Source organism: Hyperolius riggenbachi, chromosome 3, assembly GCF_040937935.1.
Source record: "Hyperolius riggenbachi isolate aHypRig1 chromosome 3, aHypRig1.pri, whole genome shotgun sequence".
Classification (NCBI taxonomy): Eukaryota; Metazoa; Chordata; class Amphibia; order Anura; family Hyperoliidae; genus Hyperolius; species Hyperolius riggenbachi.
In genome coordinates, this window is record NC_090648.1 from 487,517,255 (window position 1) to 487,529,313 (window position 12,059).

At 50.6% G+C, this 12,059-nt stretch overlaps 1 protein-coding gene and 1 long non-coding RNA gene across 4 annotated transcripts in view; one reads left to right on the top strand and one right to left on the bottom strand.

Moving 5' to 3' along the window:
• The window catches only part of LOC137564366 (uncharacterized), a 128,959-nt gene that overhangs the window by 16,168 nt on the left and 100,732 nt on the right, over positions 1 to 12,059 (bottom strand). The gene's annotated exons all lie outside the window — the stretch shown is intronic.
• The window catches only part of LOC137564365 (T-cell immunoglobulin and mucin domain-containing protein 4-like), a 30,838-nt gene continuing 29,244 nt past the window's right edge, over positions 10,466 to 12,059 (top strand). The window contains exon 1 of one of the 2 annotated variants that reach the window (XM_068278152.1): positions 10,466 to 10,568. The gene's annotated coding sequence lies outside the window, so the exon portion shown is untranslated. The remainder of the gene's footprint in view (positions 10,569 to 12,059) is intronic. The other variant, XM_068278153.1, reaches the window with a different exon arrangement.

Here is a 12,059-nt window from a genome sequence, read left to right on the forward strand (position 1 = left end):
CTGTAAGCCTGGGTACTTAGACACAAATCTTTGAATTATTAGATTCAGCACATGTGCCATGCAGGGTACATGTGTCAACTTTCCCAAACTCAAAGCCGAAATGAGATTGCTGCCGTTGTCACACACCACGTTGCCGATCTCCAGTTGGTGCGGGGTCAGCCACTGATCCACCTGTTTGCCAGGAGAGCTGCTCCAGTGTGACTCTCGGCTTTGAACCAAGACATGTCCAAGATGGCGTAACACCGTCGTACCTGGCATGCAGCATAGGCCCTGGGGAGCTGGGGGTGTGTAGCTGGAGAGGAGATCGCACTGCCACTCAGCCAAGGAGGAGGACAACAGCGAAGAGGATGTAGCAGGAGTAGGAGGAGAAGGAGAGGAGGTGGCAGCAGGCCTGCCTGCAAGCCGTGGAGGTGTCACAACTAGGTCCGCTGCACAGCCATGTACTCCCTGATTGCCAACGGTCACCAGGTTGACCCAATGGGCTGTGTAAGTAATGTACCTGCCTTGACCGTGCTTGGCAGACCAGGCATCCGTGGTCAGATGGACCCTTGACCCAACGCTGTGTGCCAGAGATGACACCACTTGCCTTTCAACTTCATGGTACAGTTCGGGTATCACCTTTTTTGAGAAATAATTGCGGCCTGGTATCTTCTGCTGCGGTGTCCCAATCGCTACAAATTTTCGGAAGGCTTCAGAGTCCGCCAGCTGGTATGGTAACAGCTGGGGAGCTAACAATTCCGCAAAGCCAGCTGTCAGACATCAGGCAAGGGGGTGACTGGCAGAAATTGGCTTCTTCCGCTCAAAGATTTCCTTCACGGACATCTGGTTACTGTGGGCAGAGGAGCAGGAACTGCTCAAGGTGAGAGGTGGAGTGGAGGAGGGTGGCTGAGAAGGTGCAAGGGAGAAAGCGGCTGAAGATGCTGCACCTGAAGGAGGAAGAGGAGAAGGAGGGTGGCTTTGCTTTTGTGTGCTGCTTTTGCTCAGGTGGTGTTCCCATTGCAGTTTGTGCCTTTTCTCCATGTGCCTTCGTAAGGCAGTTGTCCCTACGCAGGTCTTGGTCTTTCCACGGCTCAATTTTTGGTGGCAGAGAGTACAGATGACATTGCTCTCATCTGAGGCAGACACACACACAAAATTCCACACCGCTGAGCCCTGGGATGATGGCACAATGGTGGCATCAGCAGCTGACGTTGAAGGGCATGTTGGCTGGCTTTCCATAGGTGGCGATACATGGCGCCGGACACTGCCACGAGCTGTTTCTGATGACAAGCTCCCCCTGCTTCTGTCAGCAACTCATCTCCTCCTACTCCTCTCTGACTCCCTCTCTGAACTGTCCCACTGGTCATCATGTCTATTAGGATCCCACGTGGCATCCATGTTAGTATCATCATCATCGCCATCATCATAATCATCCTCCACACCTTCGCTTGTATCAAACACCTCATAAACTGCACCAACAGCTAGTACTTCATCATCCTCCTCACACCTTACGTCCATAGTGTCGCCTAACTCAGACATATGAGATGGTGTAACTTGCTTAGCGCCTTCATCTTGTTGTAACAATAATGGCTGTGAATCAGTTAATTCCCCACTAAATAACTCCTGTGACGTGTCAAATTGGGTGAATGTGGTGCTTGTAGTAGCGCTGGTGGCTGCGGAAGATGAGGTGTTCTGTGTTAAATAGTCAACTACATCCTGACAATCTTGAGAGTTGATGGCACGTGCCTTCTTCTGAGCACTGTACTTTGGTCCAGGAAATCATGTCAGCACGACCTCGAACAGACCTGCCGGGAGGCCTGCCTCTGCCTGTTGTTTTATCCATATTGGGGGAGAAGAAGTGAAAGGTATGCACTGACTTGACTAATATAATGTGCAGTCACACAGGTGCAGTGAACAGGTAGGCACAGACTGGTGTTACAAATGTGCAGCTGTCACACACAAAGGTACCGTGAACAGGTATGCAGTGACTGGTATATAAAACTGTGTGTTGTCACGCAGGTGCAGTGAACAGGTATGCACGGACTGGTATCAATACAATGTGCAGCAGTCACACAGGTGTGGTGCAGTGAACAGGTAGGCACGGACTGGAATTACAAATGTGCAGCTGTCACACACACACAGGTACCGTGAAGAGGTATGCAGTGACTGGTATATAAAACTGCGTGCTGTCACGCAGGTGCAGTGAACAGATATGCACGGACTGGTATCAATACAATGTGCAGCAGGCACACAAGTCAATTACATTACATATCATTACAAATGTGCAGCAATCAGACAGTTCAGGTGCAGTGAACAGGTAGGCACGGACTGGTATTACAAATGTGCAGCTGTCACACACACAGGTACCGTGAACAGGTATGCAGTGACTGGTATATAAAACTGCATGCTGTCACGCAGGTGCAGTGAACAGGTATGCACAGACTGGTATCAATACAATGTGCAGCAGTCACACAGGTCAGGTGCAGTGAACAGGTAGGCATGGACTGGTATTAAAAATGTGCAGCTGTCACACACACAGGTACCGTGAACAGGTATGCAGTGACTGGTATGTAAAACAGCGTGCTGTCATGCAGGTGCAGTGTACAGGTATGCACAGACTGGTATTACAAATGTGCAGCTGTCACACACACAGGTACCATGAACAGGTATGCAGTGACTGGTATATAAAACTGCATGCTGTCATGCAGGTGCAGTGTACAGGTATGCACAGACTGGTATTACAAATGTGCAGCAGTCACACAGGTTAGGTGCAGTGAACAGGTAGGCACTGAATGTGCTGGGCCTGGCACAGTATAGCAATTAGCAAGGGCCAGCTGCGACAGACAGGGCTGAATATGCAAATGTCGGTGGGCCACACAAAAAAAAACTACAAAAAAACAGATCACAAGAACATTAGCTCTCAAACAAGCTGTTGTGGGGTGCTTTTTAGCAATAAATATCAGCAAGGAGCAAGCTAACAAGCCTAACAAGAGCCTAACTAAGCTTTCCCTAATCTCTGCAGCAACCTCTCTCCCTTCTCTCACTAATTCTGTAGCACACAGAATGAGAACATGACCGACACTACTGCCTTATATAGGGGGGGGGGGGGCTCCAGGTGGGAGTGCAGCCTGATTGGCTGCCATGTGTCTGCTGGCTGTGATGTAGAGGGTCAAAGTTTAACGAAATGATGTAGTATTAATATAGGGGGCGGGTAGAACTCGCATAAATTTTGCGGTCGAACGTGAACCAGCGATGTTTGCGTGAATAAGTTTACATGCAAACCGTTTGGGCCATCTCTAATAGTTGCTGCTGGGGGAGGTAGAGGTCAGTGTGGGTGCTGGGGGAAGGATAGTCACTGTGGGTGCTGGGGGAAGGGAGAAGTAACTGTGAATGCTGTGGAAGGTAGAGGTCAGTATGGGTGCTGGAGGAAAGGGAGGTCACAGTGGGTGCTTGGGGGAGGTCCCTGTGCGTCATGCGGGAGGTATAGGATATTGTGGGTGCTGGAGGAAGGGGAGGTCGCTGTGGGTGCTGGGAGAGGTAAGTGTGGTTACTGGAGAAGGGAGAAGTCATTGTGGATGCTGGGAGAGGTCACTGTGGGTGCTGGGGGTGGTAAAGGTCACTGTAGGTGCTGCTTTTGGGATGGGAAGTCCCTGTGGGTGCTGGGGGTGGTAAAGGTCACTGTAGGTGTTGCTTTTGGGATGGGAAGTCCCTGTGGGTGCTGGGGGTGGTAAAGGTCACTGTAGGTGCTGCTTTTGGGATGGGAGGTCCCTGTGGGTGCTGCAGGGGACAGGAGGGCAGCTGCTGGGGGAGGGAAAGATCACAGTGGGTGCCGTGGGAGGAGGGATAGTTCAGTGTGGGTGCTGGAGGAAATGGCTATGGCTGCTGGGGGAGGAAGAGGTTAGTGTGGATGCTGGGGTAGGCAGGATCACTGCATGAGCTGGGAGGAGGGAGAGGTCACTGTGGGTGCTGGGGGGAGGGTCATAGTGGTTCGGGAGTTAGGGAGACACCATCTTACTTGCTCCCACACAGCTGATAGAATAGCCACACTAGGATTCCTGTCTGGGCCCCTTCACTTCAAAGCGGCTGAGGCGGGTGCATGGCTTCCTGCGGGTGGGCGGGGCTTAACATGGACAGGGCGGGGCTTATTTTGCACGGTTAGAGGAGCCTTTTTTAAAGATTTTTAAAAAGGGGGTGCAGTGGGCACCCAGAGCACCCCCCCGAACGTGCCTGCCAGGCAGAAGTGAGCAGTTATCAGGCAGCAGTAAGTAGTTGCCAGGCAGCAGCAAGAAGTGGTGAGAGTCTGAAAAGCATTTCACTGGGTACATATTATTTCTGCGCCACTCAGTTCGGCGCGGGGAGAGCTGATTGACGGCTCTCACCGCTGCCGCTAAACTCCGAGGTGGCTTAACCTTTTCGGGACCGGCCGCCTAACCCCTTTAAGGACCAGGCATTTTGTGGTGGGGGGTGCGCATTTCGGGGGGTCAGGCAGCCGGATCCCCTCTGTGGCTGGCTGTGCAGTATCCCCCCCATGGTGGCAGGTGCCCCCCCTTTTTCCAGCAGCCATCACTCACCTTCCAGGCTCCAGCGATGAGCCGCGGTAGCCCCCTCTTCTCCGGCCGGCATCTCCGCTCCTAATGCCGCTCACTTTCGGGTCGCGGCTTGATGACGTCATCAAGCCGGGACCCGGAACTGAGCGGTATTAGAAGCGGAGATGCTGGCCAGAGCAGAGGGGGCGCCGATCGTCGCTGGAACAGCAGGGAGGTAAGTGGATCCTCTTTTTTTCCTCCCTGCCGCCGCCGCTGTCAAAGTGATCACTGCGATCCGACGGCGATCGTAGTGATCACGTGATCAGCAGCCATACGCGATGGCTGCTGATCACTCGGGGGAGATGTCAGCTGTCATATGACAGCTTAATCTCCCCCTCTGGGTGCACACGATCGCGTCGGGAGCGGAAACCGTGGGCCGGCGTAGACCCTACGCCGCATCAGGCTAGAACAGCCACAAGCATAGGACCTCATGCACGTGGTCCTGAAAAGGTTAAAATACTATTCCCCCTCCGAGTTGTCGCAAGTCGGAGGGAGATGTAATTCGGGGTCTGGCAGTTGCCAGAGCCCCGAATTCCCGCTACGCAGGGCGCGCATCATAGCGTTTCTGCTATGATGGCGCTCAGTTTCGCCGCTCGGCACTCAGAGCCGTGCACCAAAATTAACTGATCCGATTTCACTGCCTATCAATAGTCCGTGGAAATGAGGCCTTATTGTCAGATCGATTATTTCTGACAGGTCTGAACTGATTTCAAACCAATTTTCCATAGAAGTAAACAAAAAATCTATCAGAAACCAGAAAATCTGACAGAAAATCTCCTAGTGTGTTTCCCACTGTTACACTTCCAAAATAGTCTAATAATGTTGGCAGCAACTGCAAGCTTATCAATTAGGTAAAAAAAAAAAACTTGCATTATAACCCTTCCAGTACCTTGAAGATGGTTTTAGATAGTGTTGGGCGAACATCTAGATGTTCGGGTTCGGGCCGAACAGGCCGAACATGGCCGCGATGTTCGGGTGTTCGACCCGAACTCCGAACATAATGGAAGTCAATGGGGACCCGAACTTTTGTGGTTTGTAAAGCCTCCTTACATGCTACATACCCCAAATTTACAGGGTATGTGCACCTTGGGAGTGGGTACAAGAGGGGAAAAAAATTTAGCAAAAAGAGCTTATAGTTTTTGAGAAAATCGATTTTAAAGTTTCAAAGGGAAAACTGTCTTTTAAATGCGGGAAATGTCTGTTTTCTTTGCACAGGTAACATGCTTTTTGTCGGCATGCAGTCATAAATGTAATACATATAAGAGGTTCCAGGAAAAGGGACCGGTAATGCTAACCCAGCAGCAGCACACGTGATGGAACAGGAGGAGGGTGGCGCAGGAGGAGAAGGCCACGCTTTGAGACACAACAACCCAGGCCTTGCATGAGGACAAGAAGCGTGCGGATAGCATGCTTTGTACCACCATGCAGTCATAAATGTAATAAAGATAAGTGGTTCAATAAACAGGGACCACGCGGCAACGCTAACCCAGCAGCAGCACACGTGATGGAACAGGAGGAGGCGCAGGAGGAGAAGGCCACGCTTTGTGAGACACAACAACCCAGGCCTTGCATGAGGACAAAAAGCGTGCGGATAGCATGCTTTGTACCGCCATGTAGTCATAAATGTAATAAAGATAAGAGGTTCCATAAACAGGGACCGGCAACGGTAACCCAGCAGCAGCAGCAGCAGCACACGTGATGGAACAGGAGGAGGCGCAGGAGGAGAAGGCCACGCTTTGTGAGACACAACAACCCAGGCCTTGCATGAGGACAAAAAGCGTGCGGATATAGCAGCAATGCTTTTTGCCGCCATGCAGTCATAAATGTAATACAGATGAGAGGTTCAATAAACAGGGACCGGAAACGCTAAACCATCCCAGATGTTCATCGGTCATGTTACTTGGTTGGGGTCCAGGAGTGTTGCGTAGTCGTTTCCAATCCAGGATTGATTCATTTTAATTTGAGTCAGACGGTCTGCATTTTCTGTGGAGAGGCGGATACGCCGATCTGTGATGATGCCTCCGGCAGCACTGAAACAGCGTTCCGACATAACGCTGGCTGCCGGGCAAGCCAGCACCTCTATTGCGTACATTGCCAGTTCGTGCCAGGTGTCTAGCTTCATGCCCGGTTTCAGGTCCAGCGGTGCCAGCCACAAATCCGTCTGTTCCTTTATTCCCCTCCAAATTTCCTCCCCTGTGTGCTGCTTATCCCCAAGGCAGATCAGCTTCAGCAACGCTTGCTGACGCATGCCAACAGCTGTGCTGCACTGCTTCCACGATCCTACTGCTGCTGGTGCTGGGTTAGCATTTCCGGATGAGGTACAGCTTTGAGATGCGTTGGAGGAGAAGGAGTCAGAGAGGTAGGTGCTGCTGTTGTTATCCAGCTGTTTGCGGCGTGGGCAACACCCGCGCCGTAGCAGGTGAGGAATCGCTGCCAGGCTCCACAAGGTTCACCCAGTGCGCGGTAAGGGAGATGTATCGACCCTGGCCGAACGCACTCGTCCAGGTGTCAGTGGTGAGGTGAACCTTGCAGGCAACGGCATTCTTCAAGCTTCGGGTTATTTAGCTGACCACGTGCTCATGCAACTCAGGCACTGCAGAGCGCGCAAAGTGGTAGCGGCTGGGAACCACGTAACGTGGGATGGCCACTGACATCATGCCCTTGAAGCTGTTTGTCTCCACCACTCGATATGGCAGCATTTCGCAGGCCAGAAGCTTGGCTATGCTGGCTGGCTGTTACTGCCACGGCCCGGGGGTCATTTGCTGGCAATTTCCTCTTGTGCTCAAACATCTCAGAGACAGACAACTCAACTGTAGCGCTGCACACCGAAGGGCTGTTGGTTGTTGTGTTTGATGAACACTGGGAGACCTCAAGAGCACTAGTCCGGAAAGTGACAGTGTCAGCATCGTCTGATGTTTGTGAATGTTGTGAACCACGCAATGGCTGGGCTACTGCTGCTGCTGAGGCGGGTCTGGTGGTGAGTCTGGTGAACCCAAGGGAGGCAGTGTTGCTGGTGGTACCCTGTCCTGCCGCGTTTGCCCACAGAGTGGGATGTTTGGATAGAATGTGGCGGCTCATGCTGGTGGTGGAGAGGTTGTTAATACTTTTCCCCCTGCTCAGGCGGGTCTTGCACACCTTGCAAATCGCCATGGTAACATCCTCAGTGCAGTCTTCAAAGAAAGCCCAGACTTTAACTGGCTGAGGACTCGGACCTCGTGCGTGATGTGCTGGTGCTGCTTAACCCACTGCTGGACGCTTGAGAGGTCATCCAAGTAATTATCTGGTCCTGTTCTTTTGGATCTGTGAGGGTTGTTGTCTGGACAACATGGGCAGTATTGAGTGGGTTTTCTTGGGTGCTCCCCTGTGGCCTGTACGTGAACCGTCAGGGGAAACACCTCTTCCCTTGCCCCTCCCTCTTTCACCGGATTTCTTCCTCATTTCACTTATCCTTAAAGTACACGCTGACTGGCAGCAGTACAGTGGCAGTACAGAAATGCTATACAGTGGTGGGTGAGCGGTGTACCACTATTGTCAGCAGTGACACAGAGCACAATGCTATACAGTGGCGGGTGAGCGGTGTACTACTGTTCCCAGCAGACACAGAGTGGAAGTAAACACAATGCTATATAGTGTGGCTGAGCCGTGTACACAGAGTGGCATTAAACAATGGTATATAGTCTGGCTGAGCGGTGTACACAGAGTGGCAGTAAACACAATGCTATATACTCTGGCTGAGCGAGCGGTGTACTACTGTTCCCAGCAGACACAGAACAGTAAACAGAATGCTATATAGTGTGGCTGAGCGAGCGGTGTACCACTATTCCCAGCAGACACAGAACAGTAAACAGAATGCTATATAGTGTGGCTGAGCGAGCGGTGTACCACTATTCCCAGCAGACACAGAACAGTAAACAGAATGCTATATAGTGTGGCTGAGCGAGCGGTGTACCACTATTCCCAGCAGACACAGAACAGTGAACAGAATGCTATATAGTGTGGCTGAGCGAGCGGTGTACCACTATTCCCAGCAGACACAGAACAGTGAACAGAATGCTATATAGTGTGGCTGAGCGAGCGGTGTACCACTATTCCCAGCAGACACAGAACAGTGAACAGAATGCTATATAGTGTGGATGAGCGAGCGGTGTACCACTATTCCCAGCAGACACAGAACAGTAAACAGAATGCTATATAGTGTGGCTGAGCGAGCGGTGTACCACTATTCCCAGCAGACACAGAACAGTGAACAGAATGCTATATAGTGTGGCTGAGCGAGCGGTGTACCACTATTCCCAGCAGACACAGAACAGTGAACAGAATGCTATATAGTGTGGCTGAGCGAGCGGTGTACCACTATTCCCAGCAGACACAGAACAGTAAACAGAATGCTATATAGTGTGGCTGAGCGAGCGGTGTACCACTATTCCCAGCAGACACAGAACAGTAAACAGAATGCTATATAGTGTGGCTGAGCGAGCGGTGTACCACTATTCCAAGCAGACACAGAACAGTGAACAGAATGCTATATAGTGTGGCTGAGCGAGCGGTGTACCACTATTCCCAGCAGACACAGAGTGGCAGTAAACAGAATGCTATATAGTGTGGCTGAGCGAGGTACACAGAGTGGCAGTAAACAGAATGCTATATAGTGTGGCTGAGCAAGCGGTGTACTACTATTCCCAGCAGACACAGAGTGGCAGTAAACAGAATGCTATATAGTGTGGCTGAGCGAGGTACACAGAGTGGCAGTAAACAGAATGCTATATAGTGTGGCTGAGCAAGCGGTGTACTACTGTTCCCAGCAGTGACACAATGACAGGGGGGACCCTGGCTAGCGTGGCTGGAGCGCGAACTACCCTGCCTGCCTACCCAAAGCTAAACCCACAGACAAATGGCGGAGATATGACGTGGTTCGGGTATTTATTTACCCGAACCACGTGACAGTTCGGCCAATCAGAGCGCGTTCGGGTCCGAACCACGTGACCCGTTCGGCCAATCACAGCGCTAGCCGAACGTTCGGGGAACGTTCGGCCATGCGCTCTTAGTTCGGCCATATGGCCGAACGGTTTGGCCGAGCACCGTCAGGTGTTCGGCCGAACTCGAACATCACCCGAACAGGGTGATGTTCTGCAGAACCCGAACAGTGGCGAACACTGTTCGCCCAACACTAGTTTTAGATGGTTTATGCGCTGTCAACGGGAGGGATATGGAGGCTGCAATAGTTCTTTTCTTTTAAGCAATACCAGTTGCCTGGCAGTCCTGCTGATCCTCTTCCTCTAATACTTCTATAGCCCCTGAACAAGCATGCATCAGATCAGGTGTTTCTGACATTATAGAACACTTGACAAAGGCCTAGTGCCGAAACGTGAGGTTTTTGCTGCTATGGAATAAAACGTTTTCTGCTACAACTGCATAAATCCAGGTGGAGACCCAGTCTTCTTTTTCTTGCTGGTCTGATTTATGTGCACCTTGTTGGATTCAGGTGCAGACTGGTTGACTCCCTGGTGTTGAAACTCCCCTACACAGTTGAGCTCTGGGACATCGTTTTTTCTGTGGTTTCTGACATTATTGCCAAATCTGACAAGATTAGCTGCATGCTTGTTTTTGGTGTGACCTAGACACTACTGCAGCTAAATACATCAGCAGGACTTCCAGGCAACTGATATTGTTTAAAAGGAAATACATATGGCAGCCTTCATATTCTTGTTATGCTTGAGATCATAAATGAAATTTGAGTATAATACCACTTTAAATGTTAAATTCAGTCTGTGTGTTTATTCTGAAAACAAGGGTGAAGACAAGAGAGAGAAAGTGGAGGAAGACAGAGGCCAGCAGGTGGCGCTGCACACACATCCAACAGAGGAAGGAACTTTGTCATGCTGCTGCATCAACAAAAGTTTTGGATTTTTTTTTTTTTATTTCTCTTGGATTACACAAGATCAGACAGAGTCCGGAAGGGAGAGACAGAATTTTACACACACTGGACTGGAGGATCAAGTAACTGTGAGTTATTTTATAGGCCAGAGAGCCTAGCAGATTCTTATACAGATATATGTATTGAGATCACGGAAAGTATTTTTACACTGAGAACTGATCTAAGGTTACTTTCAGATGAACGGCTGAGTGCTTGTAAGGCGTCTTTTGCACAGGCAGTTGAACTGTGTGCTCAGTAATCAGTTGCCAGGTAGCAGTGAGCAGTTACCAGTCAGCAGTGAGCAGTTACTAGGCAGCAGTGAGCAGTTACCAGGCACCAGCAAACAGTTTTGAGAGTTTGAGAGGCATTTCACTGTCTATCAACTGCCCATGGAAAAGAGGCCTGAGACAGTTAAGTATCCCAGCTGCCTTGTCAGTGTTTGACACACAGTAACCGGGCGGCAAACAACATGTATCTGACTCAATAGGGAGGTCTCTGCCCATGAAATAGCCTACCAGTTGAATCTGCCTACATTCAGTGACAAATGCATATGCAGGAGGGTTAGGGAGGGGATAGTAAAGTCAATGGGATTTAGGTAAGTTTGACGATGTAGGCTATTTCATTGAAGCAAGGTCACCTCTCCATTGACCGTACCGAGTGCCACTGCAGGGTTGCCACTTCATCACTTTAAATACTGGCACATATGAATTATTCATGCCATGTAGCTAGTTAGATGCAGTTTAGGCATGGATTATTTGTGAGTAGCCCCAGAACCTGTATAACTTAGATGTGTCGGTATTTAAAGTGAACCAGAGACGAAGCACCCTTGTGTATTTTACCATAGAAATCAGTGGGAACATTAGAGAAAACATTTACCATGCTCTCTGTTCCATCCTCACTGCTAAAAGTGTCTGTTATCTAGCTGAGATAAGAATCCCGGACTGAGCATTGATTCTGGCTTTGCTATAATGACTCAGCTATAATGATTCCTGAGCAAAGCCAGCAGGGGGCAGGCTTGGACTTGAAGACAGCAAAGAACACAGTCTCAGCTATAATTATTCTGTAGCAAAGCCAGACCGACTGCTTAGTCGGGATTCTTATCTTAGAGGTGATAACAGGCAAATTAAACAGAGAACAATGTAACAAAGAGCAGATTAGGTGTTTACTGTCATGTTCCCACTGATTTATAAGGTAAAATACATGAGGTTGCTTCATCTCTGGTTCTCTTTAAAGGGACTCCGAGCTCACCCTGAAAAGGAAAATAGTACTCACCCGGGGCTTTCTCCAGCCCAGTGCTGGTCGGTAGGTCCCACGACGGCGTCCTGGCTCCTCTCCTAGGCCCCGCTCCGGAATGGCTGACCGGCGGGAGCCCAGACGACACTCGGCCGAGTGTCAGGCTCCTTCTTCCTGGAATGACGCGGCTGACGTCACGGCGCCAGCCACCCCGCGTAATCACGGCAGCCGGCGTGAAATTGCGCATGCGCAGTACTTTCACGCCAGCCGCCGTAATGACGCGGGGCGGTCGTCGCCATGACGTCAGCCGCGTCATACCAGGAAGAAGGAGCCTGACACTCGGCCGA